Genomic DNA, 17,017 nt, shown 5'->3' with positions numbered 1-17,017 from the left:
ATGTTAAGGTATTTTCCTTCTATACCTATTTTATTAAGTGTTTTAATCATAAATGGATGTTATATCTTGTCAAATGCTTTTTCTTCATCAGTTGATATAATCATATGATTTTTGTCCTTTATTTTGTTTATGTGATGTATCACATTGATGAATTTGCGGATGTTGAACCATCCTTGTGCCCTGGGGATGAACTCCACTTGGTTGTGATGAGTCTTTTTAATACATTGTTGTATTCGATTTGCTAGAATTTTGTTTAGGATTTTTGCATCTGTATTCATCAGAGATATTGGTCTGTATTTTCTTTTTTGTGTGTTGTTATTCCCAGGTTTTGGTATCAGGGTAATGTTGGCCTCATAAAATGAGTTGGGGAGTACTGTCTCTTCTTCAATTTTTTGGAAGAGTTTGAGCAGGATTGGTATTATATCCTCTTTGAATGTTTGGTAGAATTCACTAGTGAATCTGGTCCCGGACTTTTGATTTTGGGAAGATTTTGGATGACTGATTCAATTTAATTACTGGTGATCAGTCTGTTTAGATTTTCCAGTTCTTCGTGGTTCAGCCTTGAAAGGCTATATGTTTCTAAAAACTTGTCCATTTCTTCTAGGTTATTGAATTTGGTGGCATATAGTCCTTCAGAGTATTTTTGGATGATCCTTTGTATTTCTGTGACATCCATGATAACTTCCCCTTTTTCATTTCTGATTTTATTTATTAGTGTCTTCTCTCTTTTTATCTTAGTGAGTCTAGCCAAGGGTTTGTCAACTTTGTTAATCTTTTCATAGAACCAGCTCTTTGTGACATTAATTTTTCTATTATCTTTTTGTTCTCTATTTCATTTAGTTCTGCTCTGATTTGTGTTATTTCCTTTCTTCTGCTGACCTTATGTTTTATTTGTTCTTCTTTTTCTAGTTCTTTAAGGTGTAATGTGAGGTTATTTATTTGCGATTTTTCTTGTTTCTTAAGATAGGCCTGTAATTGATATAAATCTCCTTCTTAAAACTGCTTTCACTGCATCCCAAATATTTTGGTAGGATGTATTTTCATTGTCATTTGTTTCTATGTATCTTTTTTTTTTTTAATTAATTTTATTGGGGTGACAATTGTTAGTAAATTTACATAGATTTCAGGTGTACAATTCTGTATTACATCGTCTATAAATCCCATTGTGTGTTCACCACCCAGAGTCAGTTCTCCTTCCATCACCATATATTTGATCCCCTTTACCCTCATCACCCACCCCCCACCCCCTTACCCTCTGGTAACCACTAAATTATTGTCTGTGTCTATGAGTTTTTGTTTCTCATTTGTTTGTCTTGTTCTTTTTGGTTTATATACCACATATCAGTGAAATCATAGGGTTCTCTGCTTTTTCTGTCTGACTTGTTTCACTTAGCATTATTCTCTCGAGATCCATCCATGTTGTCACAAATGCTCCTATATCATCTTTCATTAACGACGAATAGTATTCCATTGTGTATATGTACCACAACTTCTTTATCCATTCATCTATCGAAGGACATTTTGGTTGTTTCCATGTCTTGGCCACTGTAAACAAAGCTGCAATGAACATTGGCGTACACGTGTCTCTATAGAGAAATGCTTTTATATTTTTGGGGTAGATACCCAGGAGAGCGATTGCTGGGTCATATGGTAATTCTATTCGTAATTTCTTGAGGAACCTCCACACTGCCTTCCATAGCGGCTGCACCAGTCTGCATTCCCACCAACAGTGTATGAGAGTTCCTTTTTCTCCACAGCCTCTCCAACACTTGTTACTATTTGTTTTGTTGATGAAAGCCATTCTGACTGGGGTGAGGTGATATCTCATTGTGGTTTTCATTTGCATTTCTCTGATGATTAGCGATGTTGAGCATTTTTTCATATGTCTATTTGCCATTTGTATATCCTCTTTGGAGAAATGTCTCCTCAGGTCCTCTGTCCATTTTTCAATTGGGTTGTTTGTTTTTTTGTTGTTGAGTTTCATGAGTTCCTTGTATATTTTGGATATTAGCCCCTTATCAGAGGAACTGTTTGCGAAAATCTTCTCCCATTCAGTTGGTTGCCTCATTATTTTGTCAATAGTTTCTTTTGCTGTGCAGAAGCTTTTCAGTTTCATATAATCCCATTTGTTTATTTTAGTTTTTACTTCCATTGCCTTTGGAGTCAAATTCATAAAATGCTCTTTGAACCCAAGGTCCATAAGTTTAGTACCTATGTTTTCTTCAATGCAGTTTATTGTGTCAGGTCTTATGCTTAAGTCTTTGATCCATTTTGAATTAATTTTGGTACATGGTGACAGATAGCAGTCCAGTTTCATTCTTTTGCACGTAGCTATCGAATTCTGCCAGCACCATTTATTGAAGAGGCTGTCTTTCCTCCATTGTATGTTTTTAGCTTCTTTGTCAAAAATTATCTGTCCATATTTATGTGGTTTTATTTCTGGGTTCTCAATTCTATTCCATTGGTCTATGTGTCTGTTTTTCCGCCAATACCAAGCTGTTTTGATTATTGTAGCCCTGTAGTACAAGGAAAAATCAGGGAGTGTGATACCTCCAGTATTGTTCTTTTTTTTTAATATTGCTTTGGCTATTCGGGGTCTTTTGTGGTTCCAAACAAATCTGATGATTTTTTGTTCTATTTCTTTAAAAAATGCCATTGGGATTTTAATGGGGATTGCATTAAATCTGTATATGGCTTTGGGTAATATGGCCATTTTAACTATGTTGATTCTTCCAATCCATGAGCACGGAATGTCTTTCCATTTCTTTGTGTCTTCTTCAATTTCTTTCAAAAATGTCTTATAGTTTTCAGCATATAAATCATTCACATTCTTGGTTAAGTTTATTCCTAGGTATTTTATTCTTTTTGCTGCAATTGCAAAAGGAATTGTTTTTTCTATCTCTTTTTCTGAGATTTCATTGTTGGTATATAGGAAAGCAATGGACTTTTGTACGTTGATTTTGTAGCCAGCAACTTTACTGTATTCATTGATTGTTTCTAATAGCTTTTTGGTGGAGTCTTTAGGGTTTTCTATATATAGCATCATGTCATCTGCAAAGAGTGACAATTTAACTTCTTCATTCCCAATTTGGATGCCTTTTATTTCTTTCTCTTGCCTGATAGCTCTGGCGAGGACTTCCAACACTATGTTGAAAAGCAGAGGTGATAGGGGACAACCTTGTCGTGTTCCTGAACGTAGAGCAAAGGGCTTCAGCTTTTCACCATTAATTATGAGATTAGCTGAGGGCTTGTCGTATATGGCCTTTATTATGTTGAGGTATTTTCCTTCTATACCAATTTTAGTAAGTGTTTTAATCATAAATGGATGTTGTATCTTATCAAATGCTTTTTCTGCATCAATTGATAGAATCATATGATTTCTGTCCTTTATTTTGTTTATGTGATGTATCACATTGATGGATTTGCGAATGTTGAACCATCCTTGTGCCCCGGGGATGAACCCCACTTGGTCGTGATGAATAATCTTTTTAATGCATTGTTGTATTCGATTTGCTAGAATTTTGTTTAGGATTTTAGCATCTGTATTCATCAGAGATATAGGTCTGTAGTTTTCTTTTTTTGTGTTATCCTTACCAGGTTTTGGTATCAGGGTAATGTTGGCCTCATAAAATGAGTTAGGGAGTACTGACTCTTCTTCAATTTTTTGGAAGAGTTTGAGCAGGATTGGTATTAGATCCTCTTTGAAGGTTTGGTAGAATTCACTGGTGAAGCCATCTGGTCCAGGACTTTTGATTTTGGGAAGGTTTTTGATGACTGATTCAATTTCGTTACTGGTGATCGGCCTGTTAAGATTTTCCAGTTCTTCATGATTCAGCCTTGGAAGGCTATATGTTTCTAAGAACTTGTCCATTTCTTCTAAGTTATTAAATTTGGTGGCATATAGTCCTTCATAGTATTCTTGGATAATCCGTTGTATTTCTGTGGTGTCCGTGATAACTTCCCCTTTTTCATTTCTGATTTTGTTAATTAGTGTCTTCTCTCTTTTTATCTTAGTGAGTCTAGCCAAGGGTTTGTCGATTTTGTTAATCTTTTCAAAGAACCAGCTTTTTGTCACATTAATTTTTTCTATTGTCTTTTTGTTCTCTATTTCATTTAGTTCTGCTCTGATTTTTGTTATTTCCTTTCTTCTGCTGACCTTGGGTTTCGCTTGTTCTTCTTTTTCTAGTTTTTTAAGGTGTAACATGAGATTATTTATTTGGGATTTTTCTTGTTTCTTGAGATAGGCCTGTAATGATATAAATTTCCCTCTTAAAACTGCTTTCGCGGCATCCCAAAAATTTTGGTAGGATGTATTTTCATTGTCATTTGTTTCTATGTATCTTTTGAGCTCTCCTCTAATTTCTTCTTTGACCCAGTTGTTCTTTAAAAGTATGTTGTTTAATCTCCATGTATTTGTGTTTTTTCCTGCTTTCTTTTTGCAGTTGATATCCAATTTCAAAGCTTTGTGATCAGAGAATATGCTTGGTATGATTTCAATCTTCTTAAATTTGCTGAGGCTGATTTTGTGTCCCAATATATGGTCTATCCTTGAGAATGTTCCATGTACACTAGAAAAGAATGTATAGTCTGATGTTTTAGGATGAAGTGCTCTATATATGTCAATTATGTCCAATTCATCTAATGTGTCATTTAGGGCTGCGATTTCGTTATTTATCTTCTGTTTGGATGATCTATCCATAGCTGTCAATGATGTATTTAAGTCCCCTAGTATAATTGTGTTTTGGTCAATTTCTCCCTTTAGTTCTGTTAGTAGTTGCTTGGTATATTTCGGTGCTCCCTGATTGGGGGCATAAATATTGATGACTGTTATGTCTTCTTGTTGTATAGTCCCCTTTACCATTATGAAATGTCCATCTTTGTCTCTTGTTATCTTTTTCACCCTGAAGTCTGTTTCATCGGAAATCATTATGGCTACACCTGATTTTCTCTGGGTACCATTTGCTTGGAGTGTCAATTTCCACCCTTTCACTTTGAGTCTATGCTTGTCCTTGTAGCTGAGATATGTCTCTTGTAGGCAGCATATGGTTGGGTTTAGTTTTTTGATCCAATCTGCTACTCTGTGTCTCTTTATTGGTGAGTTCAGTCCATTTACATTTAGGGTGATTATTGATATGTGAGGATTTCCTGTCATTCTGTCTTTAGTTTTCTGGTAAGGCTGTGTCTCCATTGTTTCTTTGCCTTTTTGTTGTTGTCTGTTATTTCTGTGTGGTGGTATTCTATGATGTTTCCCTCTGTTTCTTCTTTTATTACAGTATATATTTCAGATTTGGATGTTTTTTGAGTGGTTACCCTTGAGTTTATGTAAAAGAAAGTTTGATATTTAGAGTATTCCAGTTTCTTCAGTACGCTTACTTTCTCTATTCCCATATTCCAGTTCAGGCCTTTACGCTCCCCCTTTTTATGTTTCGGTTGCCACAAGTTGTCCCTGTTGATGGTGGTCTAATAGCCTCCTTTAGTATTTCTTGTAGTGCAGGTCGTGTATTAGAAAATTCCCTCAGCTTCTGGATGTCTGGAAAGGTCTTTATTCCTCCTTCATATCTAAAGGAGATCTTTGCTGGATATATGATTCTTGGCTCATGATTTCGCTCTTTCAATAGTTTGAATATTTGGTTCCATTCCCTCCTAGCTTGTAGAGTTTCTGCTGAAAAATCTGATGATAATCTAATGGGCTTTCCTTTGTAAGTTACCGTCTTCTTTTCCCTGGCTGCCTTGAGGATTCTTTCTTTGTCATTGATTTTAGACAGCTTCAATACAATGTGCCTTGGTGAAGGCCTGTTGGGATTGAGGTAATTAGGTGTTCTATTTGCTTCTTGGATTCGAGGATCCAGTTCTGTCCACAAGTTTGGGAAGTTCTCATCGACGATTTGTTTGAATATATTCTCTGTTCCCTTCCCTCTTTCTTCTCCTTCTGGTATGCCCATTATTCTTATATTGCTCTTTCTGATGGAGTCAGAAAGTTCTTGTAGAGTTCTTTCATTTCTTTTAAGTCTCAAGTCTCTTTCTTCTTCCCTCTGTGTAAATTCCAGGTTCCTATCTTCGATGTCACTGATTCTTTCCTCCATCTGGTCAACTCTACTACCTAAGCTGGATATTTTATTGTTAATTTCTTCTATTGAGTTCTTAATCTCCAGAAATTCTATTTGGTTCTTTTTCAAGATTTCAATCTCTTTTGTAAAATGCTCGTGGTGTTCTTTGATTGTGTTTCTGAGTTCATTAAACTGCCTTTCTGTGTTTTCTTGCATCTCGTTCAGTTTTTTCAGAATTGCGATCTTGAATTCTCTGTCATTTAAATCACAAAGGTCCATATCTCTAAGTTCCTTTTCTGGAGACTTGTCACTTTCTTTCTGAGCTATCTTGTTGCCTTGGTTATTCATGGCAATCACTGATTTACTATTTCTCTTCCTAGACATTTACAGGAGTGTCTTCTGCAACAGGTTGATAGGTATGCGAAGAGCTTTTGGAGTTCCAAAGCTCTTTCTGCACCAGATTCAGAGCCCGTTTGTTTCAGCAGTTCTGTTTACTCCTGCAGGGATCCGCCCAGATAGGTGGGGCCAGGGGCGGGGTGAGTTGTGAGAGGTGGCCCAGAGCAATGGCGGCGACCACCACCACAGCCAGTCCTGCTTCCACAGCTCCCTCCCCTTTGCCGGAACTAGTTGAGCTGCGAATCTGTGTCTGCGGTCCACAGTTCTCAGAGCAGCAAATATTCTGTCCTTTGATCCGATACTGCTACTTTATCGCTTCTAGCACCGGGCAGGTGGGGGCGGGGCGAGCTCTGGGAGGGTAGGGAGGGGGCGGCTAGCCTCCGTGCCTAGGGCTTCCGTTCGCTCGGCAGTGAGGGCTTAAACCACTGATTTCAGCCGTCTTCCCTCAGTCTTTGCTCCGAGGTCTGCCGTGAGCGAGCGTTGGGTTCAGCGGTTTTGTATGCTGCCCCCTCAGCCCTGTGGGCCGTAAGCGGAGCCCTAGCAGTCCGAGTCTTTCCCTCTCCCGCAGCTGCGGAAGATCCGGGAGCAGCGGGCTCCGAGCACTGAGCTAGGTCTGTGTCCTGCGCCCGCGCGGCTCCGTCTCCGCACTTCTCCTCTCCCTCCTCCCCTGCTCGCGCGATTCACCCACCTGGAGGTGAATTCAGTAGTGGGCCTCTTCGTCTTGCCTGTCTGCTGTGCAAGGAGTCCTTTGTGGAGTTATTGTTGTCCTATTCGTTGTAAATTCCAGGGGAGCGTTACAGAGGCTCACCTCACGCCGCCATTTTTCTCTTCAGTCCTTTTTTTTTTTTTTTTAGTATCATCTCCTCACATAGTCACCATTTATTTTGTAGTAAGAACACCTGACATCTACTCTCATAGCATATTCTCAGTATACAATAGAGTATTATTAACTGTAGTCATCATGTTGTACATTAGATCTCTAGACTTATTCATCCTACATAATTTATTTATTTTACACTTTGACAAACATCTCCCCATTTCCCCCACCCTCGACCCCTAGTAAACACCATTCTATTCTCTGCTTTTATGTATTAGACATTTTTTTTGATTTCACATATAAGTCAGATCATTCAGTTTTTTTGTGTTCTCTTCTTAGAGTGGGTGTTAAAAATAGGGGTAGAAAGCAAATGAAGTCAGTACCAGGAAGAGATATTAGCACTCCCATGTTTATTGTATCTCACGTTTATTGCAGCATTATTCACAATAGCCAAGATATGGAAACAACTTAAATGTCCAACAGTGGATGAATAAAGAAAGTGTGGTGTGTATGTACACAAATGGAATATTATTCACCCTTAAAAAAAGAGATCCTGTCATTTGCAACAACATGGATTAACCTGGAGGACATTATGCTAAGTGAAATAAGACAGATGCAGAAATAAAAAAAAAAAAACTGTTGATCTCCCCTCTAATTTCTTCTTTGACCCCGTCATTCTTTAAAAGTATGTTGTTTAATCTCCATGTGTTTGTGTTTTTTCCTGCTTTCTTTTTGCAGTTGATATACAATTTCAAAGCCTTGTGATTAGAGTATATGCTTGGTATGATTTCAATCTTCTTAAATTTGCTGAGGCTGATTTTTATGTCCCAATATATGGTCTATCCTTGAGAATGTTCCATGTACACTAGAAAAGAATGTATAGTCTGATGTTTTAGGATGAAGTGCTCTATATATGTCAGTTGTGTCCATTTCATCTAATGTGTCTTTTAGGGCTGCTATTTCATTATTTATTTTCTGATTGGATGATATATCCATAGCTGTCAATGATGTATTTAAGTCCCCTAGTATAATTGTGTTTTGGTCAATTTCTCCCTTTAGTTCTGTTAGTAGTTGCTTGGTATATTTTGGTGCTCCCTCATGGGGGCATAAATATTGCTGACTGTTTTGTCTTCTTGTTATATAGTCCCCTTTACCATTATGAAATGTCCATCTTTGTCTCTTGTTATCTTTTTTCACCCTGAAGTCGTTTTCATCTGATATCATTATGGCTCCACCTCATTTTCTCTGGGTACCATTTGCTTGGAGTGTCAATTTCCACCCTTTCACTTTGAGTCTATGCTTGTCCTTGTAGCTGAGATGTGTCTGTTGGAGAGAGCATATGGTTGGGTTTAATTTTGTGATCCAATCTGCTACACTGTGCCTTTTTATTGTTGAGTTCAGTCCATTTACATTTAGGGTGATTATTTTTATTTATTTATTTAATTTATTAGTTTCAGGTGTACAAGACAAGGTAATACTTAGACGTTCATCATTTATATCCCTCAAACTGTGAACACCCCTCCCCCCATCCACTATCCTTCCGACCTCACACCAAGCCATCACATTATATATAAAATTATAATTGGCATTCATTAATGTTTAGCTTCTGGTGTACAATGCCATGATCAGGCATCCACAGTATCCTGAGGTGATCTCCCAAATAGGACGTATGTCCATCGGATACCCAACAAAATCTTTACAACATTATTGAATACGTTCCCCAAATTAATTTTCAAAAAACCCTGAGGCCATCTTGTGGTTACCAGCTGCTTCCTAATCCCTTCACCTTTCCCCTTATCCCCACCACACCCCAACACCGCCCGTCTAACAACTCCTGGTTTTTCCTTTGTGTCCCCAAAACTTTTTCTGATTAGTTCATTCACATATTCTTTTCTTTAGATTTAGGGTGATTATTGATATGTGAGGATTTCCTGTCATTCTATCTTTAGATTTCTGGTAAGGCTGTGTCTCCATTGTTTCTTTGCCATTTTGTTGTTGTCTATTATTTCTATGTGGTGGTATTCTGTGATGTTTCCCTCTGTTTCTTCTTTTATTAAAGTATATATTTCAGTTCTGGATTTTTTTGGGGTGGTTACCTTTAAATTTATGTAAAAGAAAGTTTGATATTTAGAGTATTCCATTTTCTTCAGCACGCTTACTTTCTCCATTCCCATATTCTGGTTCCGGCCTTTACTCTCCCACTTTTTATGTTTTGGTTGCCACAAACTGTCCCTGCTAATGGTGGTCGAATAGCCTCCTTTAGTATTTCCTTTAGTGCACGTCGTGTATTAGAAAATTCCTTCAGCTTCTGTATGTCTGGAAAGGTCTTTATTCCTCCTTCTTATCTAAAGGAGATCTTTGCTGGATATATTATTCTTGGCTCATAATTTCTCTCTTTCAATAGTTTGAATATTTGGTTTGTTTCAATATATTTTCTGTTCCCTTCTCTCTTTCTTCTCCTTTTGGTATGCCCATTATTCTTATATTGCTCTTTCTGATGGAGTCAGAAAGTTCTTGTATAGTTCTTTCATTTCTTTTAAGTCTCAAGTCTCTTTCTTCTTCCATCTGTGTCATTTCCAGTTTTCTATCTTCAATATCACTGATTCTTTCCTCCATCTGGTCAATTCTACTGCCTAAGCTGATTATTTCATTCTTAATTTCTTCTATTGAGTTCTTCATCTCCAGAAATTCTATTTGGCTCTTTTTAAAAATTTCAATCTTTTTCGTAAAAGGCTCATGTTCTTTGATTGTGTTTCTGAGTTCATTAAACTGCCTTTCTGTGTCTTCTTGCATCTCATTGAGTTTTCTCAGAACTGCAAACTTGAATTCTCTATCATTTAAGTCACATATTTCCATATCTTTAAGTTCCTTTTCTGGAGACTTTTCACTTTCTCTCTGAGCTGTCTTGTTGCTTTAGTTATTCATGGCAATTACTGATTTATTATTTCTCTTCCTAGACATCTACAGGAGTGGCTCTGCAACAGGTTGATAGGAAGAGGTCTTTCTTTTGTTTTCCAGTAGTTGTTGGTAGAATGTTTTGTTTTCTCTCCGACTGCAGCCTTTTTTTTCCTCTCTCACACAGTAGTGCTATGTTTTCCCTGCACTATTCCAGCTTCTCACACAATGGGGGGATTTCCTGGGAGACGGCTTCTCCTCTGTTAATAGTTCGTCTGGGTCACAGGGCGCAGTGTTTGTGTGGTTATGCAGAGAGCTTCTGAAGTTCCAAAACTCTTCCTACACTGGATTCAGAGCCAGTATGTTTCAGCAGTTCTGTTTAGTCCTGCAGGGACCCTCCCTGATAGGTGGGGCCAGGGGCAGGATGAATTATGTGAGGTGGCCCAGAGCAATGGCGGCGCCCACCACCACAACTGGTCCTGCTTCCACAGCTCCCTCCCTTTTGCCCGAACTAGTTGGGCTTCGGATTTGTGTCTGCTGTCCACAGTTCTCAGAACAGCAAATATCCTGTTCTTTTGATCTGACACTGCTACTGTTCCACTTCTAGCACCGGGCAGGTGGGGCCGGGGCGAGCTCTGGGAAGGTAGGGAGGGGGCGGCTAGTCTCAGTGCCTAAGACTTCTGTTCTCTGCTCAGCAGTGAGGGTTTAGACCACCATTTTCACTCTTCTTCCCTCAGTCTTTTCTCTGAGGTCTCTGCCGTGAGCGTTGGGTTCAGCTGTGGTATATGCTGCCCCCTCAGCCCTGTGGGCCATAAGCAGAGCCCTAACAGTCTGAGTTCCTCCGTCTCCACATTTGTGGTAGTTCCGGGATGCAGCGAGCTCAGAGCACTGAGCTAGGTCTGCGTCCTGCGCCTGCGCGGCTCCGTCTCCGCACTTTTCCTCTCTCTCCTCCCCCGTTCGCGCGATTCACCCACCTTTAGGTGAATTTAGTAGTGGTCTTCTTTGTCTTGCCTGTCTGCTGTGCAGAGAGTTTTGTGGAGTTATAGTTTTTCCATTTGTTGTAAATTCCAGGGGAGATTTACAGAGGCTCACCTCACACCGCCATTTTGATGATGTCTCCCGGGAGGTTTTTTATTACTGATTAGGTCTCCTGAATTGGTGTCTTCCGATTCTCTCTTTTTTCGTGATTCAATCTTTATAGTTTGCATGTCTAGGAATTTATCCATTTCTTCTAGGTTGTCCAACTTTTTGGCATGCAAGTGTTCATAGTAGTCCCTTATTATCCTTTGTATTTCTGTGGTATCAGTTATAATGCCTCCTCTTTCATAATCTGATTTTATTTATTTGAATCTTCTATCTATTAATATCTATCTATCCATCCATCCATCCATCCATCCATCCATCCATCCATCCATCCATCCATCTATCTATCTATCATCTGTCTATATCCCTCATGAGTTTAGCTAAAGGTTTGTCTATTTTGTTTATCTTTTCAAAAAAAAACCAGTTCTTAGTTTCATTGATCTTTTCTGTTGCAGTCTTGCGTCTATTTTACTTATTTCTGCTTTGATATTTATTTCCTACTTTCTGCTAACTTTCGGCTTTGTTTGTTTTTTTCCTAGTTCTTTAAAATCTGAAGTTAGGTTGTTTGAGATTTTTCTTGTTTCTTAATGTAGATGTTTATCACTATGAACTTCCCTTTTAGTACTGCTTTTGCTGCAGCCCTTAGTTTTGGTATGTTGTGCTTCCATTTTCATTTGGCTCAAGGTATTTTTTTTTCATTTCTCTTATTTGACCCACTGGTTGTTCAGTAACATGTTGTCTAATCTCTACATAGCTGTGAATCTTCCAGTTTTCTTCTTATAATTGAGATCTAGTTTTATAACATTGTGGTCAGAAACATGCTTGATATAATTTCAGTCTTCTTAAATTTATTAAGACTTGTTTTGTGGCCTAGCATATTGTCTATCCTAGAGAATATTTTATGTGCACTTGAGAAAATTCTGCTGTTGATGGAATGTTTTGTCAGTGTGTTAAGTCCATCTGGCCTAATGTGTTGTGTAAGTCCAATGTTTCCTTATAGATTTTGAGTCTGGAAGATCTATCCATTGATGAAAGTGGGGTCTTGAAGTTCCTTACTATTATTATATTGCTATTTCTCTCTAGTCTATTAATACATGTTTTGTATAATTAGGTGCTGCTATGTAGGGTACATAAATAATTACAAATATTATATTCTCTTTTATTGGCCTATTTATTATTATATAATTATATTCTTTTGACTCTTATTACAGTCTTTGTCTTACAGTCTATTTTGTCTGAGATGAGTATAGCTACTCCGCTCTTCTGGTTTCCATTTGATGGAACATCTTTTTTCATCCCTTCACTTTCAGTCTGTGTGTGTCCTTAAAGCTGAAGTGAATTTCCTATAGGCAGCATATAGATGAATCTTGTTTTGTAATCCATTCACCCACTCTGTGTCTTGATTGGAGAATTTTTCCATTTATAATTAAATATTGATAGGTATGGACTTATTGCATTTTGTTAATTGCTTTCTGGATGTTTTGTAATTCCTCTGTTCCTTCTCATTTTGCTCTCTTTTTTTGACTTAAAAATTTTTCTGCAGTGGTGTGCTTGGATTACTTTCTCTTTATCTTTTGTGGATCTACTATATGGTTTTGCTTTATGATTACCGTGAAGTTTACACAAAACATCTTAGAGATATAACAGTCTATTGTATGCTGATATCAAATTAAGTCTAAACACATTCTAAAGCTCTGCATTTCTACACTTTCCCCCTATATTTTGTTTTCAATGTTAATATTTACATCTTTTTATCTTGTGTATCCACTAACAAATTATTATAGTTATTTTTACTACTTTTGTCTTTTAACCTTCATACTAGCTTTATAAGTGATTAACCTACCACAATAACATTATTCTGATTTTAACTATATATTTACCTTTATCCATAAGATTTATATTTTGATATGTTTTCCACATATTTATTAACAACTTTTTCTTTTTTTTAAACATCTTAAGGAAGTCCTTTTAAAATTTTTTGTAAGGCCAGTGTAGTGTGCTGAACTCTGCTTTTGCTTGTCTGGAAAACTCCTTATCTCTCCTTTCATTCTGAAGGACAACTTAAATGAAACCGATTTTTGTACATTTATTTTATATCCTGCAATTTTACTGAGTTTATTTATTAGTTTTGTTTTTGTGGAGTCTTTTTGGTTTTACATGTATAATACCATATTCTCCTTCAATTCTGATATAACAACTTCGCCGAGTAGTGTTCTTGATTGGCAGTTTTGTTCTTTCAGCACTTTGAGTACATTACCCGAGTACCTCCGGCCTGCAAAAGATTTTTCTGTTTAAAAATCTGCTCATAATTTTATAAGTTGTTTTTCTCTTGCTGCTTTAAGATTCTCTTCTTGTCTAATTTTGACAATTTAATTATAATGTGTCTCAGCATGGATCTCTTTACATTCATCTTTCTTGGGAATCTGAGCTTCCTGGATATGGATGTCTGTTTCTTTCCCCAAGTTAGGGAACATTTCAGCCATTATTTCTTTGAATTAGCTTTCTGCCCCTTTCCCTCTCTCTGTCTCTGTCTCTGTCTCTCTCTGTCTCTGTCTCTCTCTCTCTCTCTCTCTCTCTGTCTCTCTCTGTCTCTCTCTCTCTATCTTTCTGTCTCTCTCTCCCTCTTGTCTTTCTGGGCCCCTGTAAATGTGTATATAAGCCTGTTTGATGGTGTCCCATAAGTTCCTCAAGCTGTCTGCAGTCTTTTGTTCCTATGGTTGGGTAAATTTTACTGCCCTGTTGAGTTCACGGATCCTTATGACTGACCTAGTCTGATGCTGGACCTCTGTATTAATGTTTTCAGTCCAGTTACTGTATTCTTTAGCCCTGTCATCTGTTTATCTGTTTGGTTCTTTTTTCTATTTTCTGTCTCTGTGTTGAAATTCTCACTGTTTGTGCATTGTTTTCCTGACCTCAGCAAGCATCTTTATGTCCATCCTTTTGAACTCTCTATCAGGTAACTCATATCTGTCTCATGAAGATCAGCTTCTGGAGGTTCATCTTCTTCTTTGTTTAGAACGTGTTTCTTCATTTTTCCTTGAGTCTCTGTGCTGCTTTTCGTGCATTAAGCAGCCACCTCTCCCAGTCTGGACTGTGCTGTTGTGTAGGAGATAAAACTCATCCACTAGATCAGCCTGGCTCATGCTCCTGGTTGTCTCTCCAACCTTTGTGACTGTCCAAGCCACCTACTTTCTTCCTAGTGGCTCCCAGTAGTAGCAGGTATACCAAAACCTGTTATTGTCCATAAAGCAAAGATCACAATCACTAGCTACATGCAGGCTGGTTGGAAACTGCACCTTCAGGCACCAGCTGAGAAAGTATGTAGTTAGACGTCGTCCAGGGAGAAACTGGGCAGTGGGCGCTTTTGCCTGCTCCCTCTGCTCTGGGCCCTGGGATGTAGTTGCAGACGGTGCTCCTGAGCCTGCTAAGAACCTTTTCTTTGTTTGCTACATCCTGAGGGACTCATGAATGCAAGCCCCATTAACTGTCACAGCCAGGCAGTTCGGGGGCTTGTCCCTAAGGTGGCAGCCATGAAAGCCGGGGCACCAGATGTTCACAAGCTCCCTTCAGGGAGAAACCGGTGCCTTGGAGAAGACTAGTGGGAGACGGCAGGGGAGGTGTATGACGGCTTCCCTGTCTTCAGGGAGGAATGCAGTCAGCCTCCAGGTGCATGCGAAATTAGAAGGCAGCAGCTAGTGAGCAATGCAAATCAGGGAGGCTGGGAGATGGGCATTTCTGTCGGCTCCCTTTGCGCTGGGCTCTGGGAGGGGGAGAGCCTGCTAACAGCATCTTTGCTACAGTCCTGTGGGACTCCTGAGTGGGAGCCTCATTGGCTATCAGAGTCAGGTGATCTGGGGACCCGTCTGAGTCACAGATGTTTGTACAAGTTCCCTCCAGGGAGATACTGGTAACTTGGAGCTGTCTAGAGGGAAGAGGGCAGGGGAGATGCCCACTGGCTCCCAGATGTGTGCAAAATTAGAAGCTTGGCCCTTAGGCAGCAGGTGTTAAAGTATGCACACAGACCCCATTCAGGGAACGACAGAGATGGTTGTGTTCAGCCTGCTCCCTGGGCAATGGTCCTGGGGTGACAGCCGAAGTGAATGCTGTGCCCCCTCGTAACTGCTTCATGGTTTGCTGTACAGTCCTGTGGTCTGGGTATGGAGTCCAAACCCTTCACTCCATGGATGCGGTTGATGGCAAGTGTGTGTCTCAGTCTTTCCTACTCGTTTTGGTGCAGGTGTAGTCTCGTTCGCTGATGTATGAGAGTCACTCAGCTCGTTTCTGTATTTCTTTCAGAGAAAATTGCCCCGTGTAGCTGTTCAATTGGTGTGTCTGTGGGCGGAGGGGAGTTCAGGAGCCTTCTGTGTCTCCATCTATAAAGACCACCTCAAAATACTTCCTATAAACTATGTTCTTTTCTTCCTGGGATGGGTCAATCTGAGCATGGCTGGGGGATAAAGGCAGGAGTGCCCAACAAAGAAAAGGTTTATGATAAAAGAGGGGAAACTTGGTGGAGGCAGGTTTCCAGAGGAGTGATATGAACTCAAGATAACAGGGAAAGCGTTTGACCCTGGGCGGCAGGGATGTCCCTTCCTCCGAGTGGGGAGGAAGGAGAGGGGGCTAGGCAAAACCGGACAGCGCAGTGACAGACACGCTAGAAAGCTGAGCAAGCACATTTCTGATGAACTATATATTCCCCGTAACTCGGGAGGAATAAATTACTGATTGTGAAAGAAAAGGAAGTGGCTCAGAAATAAGGGAAATGAGAAAGAGCTGGGATGGGAATGCTGTCTGGTGACTGGAAGAGGCAAAAGTTTAAGGTAAAGATTAACAAGAAAATTATACAGAATCTCACCAGATATTCTCTTATTTTTGACGTGTTGGGCCTTTCTGGTGAGCATTTATAATACAAATTATTACTGTAAGCAATCTGTTGAGTGCTTGTGCAGTGTCAGGCACCATGCTAAGCATTTACATGAATAATTTTGTTCGATCCTCTTAATAGTTTTGAGGTAGGAGTGATAATTACCTTCATTTTACAGATGAGCAAGTTTGAACGGAAGCAAAGTTGGAGTTGAATCCTTGATTGGCCTAGTTATGTACATTGGACAATTTACTTAACATCTTGAAGCCCCAGATTCCTCTTGGAGAATGGGGATCAAGAGAACTCTTTTATAACGTTATTAGGAATATTAAATGAGAGAATACATGTGAAAGAGCCTAATACATGTTGGGTGCTTGATTGTTTTTAAACCATCACAGAATGTGGACTGTTGCTGAGCCGACAGCTGGGCAGACATTGTGGTCTGAGTTTGTGTTCTCTCTCCCCAAAGGAAGACGGGGTTTTGTACCACAGCAGAGAGAATCCCTGTTAACTTCTGCTGCCATACACACGTGACCCATCCTGGTGTTAAAAAATAAAACACAGGGAGCTATAGCAATAGAGATGGTGGCCCAAACTGAAGTCAGCAAAGGTTTTGCAGTCAAACACAACGTAGCAACCCGAGAAACCTCTTCCCACCCAGGGTGCTGCCCTCCTGCTAGCAGCCTGTGACTCCTGGGGACTGTACTGAGAGTGTAGATTGTATCTGCCTCTTGCTTATTATGTGGCTTTGGATAAGTCACTTGGCCTCCTGGAAGCACAAAGTGGAACGAAACAATGGCCTGCATTCAGAGCTAGTGCTCGGACAGGTTGGCTAACATGTGTCACGTTCCAGTGAGCATTTATAATCACAGTTTTCCTGCATAAAAAATTCCCACTAGGACAATAAGCAGGTGG

The sequence above is a fragment of the Rhinolophus hipposideros genome, assembly GCF_964194185.1.
Source record: "Rhinolophus hipposideros genome assembly, chromosome: 1".
Classification (NCBI taxonomy): domain Eukaryota; kingdom Metazoa; phylum Chordata; class Mammalia; order Chiroptera; family Rhinolophidae; genus Rhinolophus; species Rhinolophus hipposideros.
Note: the sequence above shows the minus strand (reverse complement) of the source record.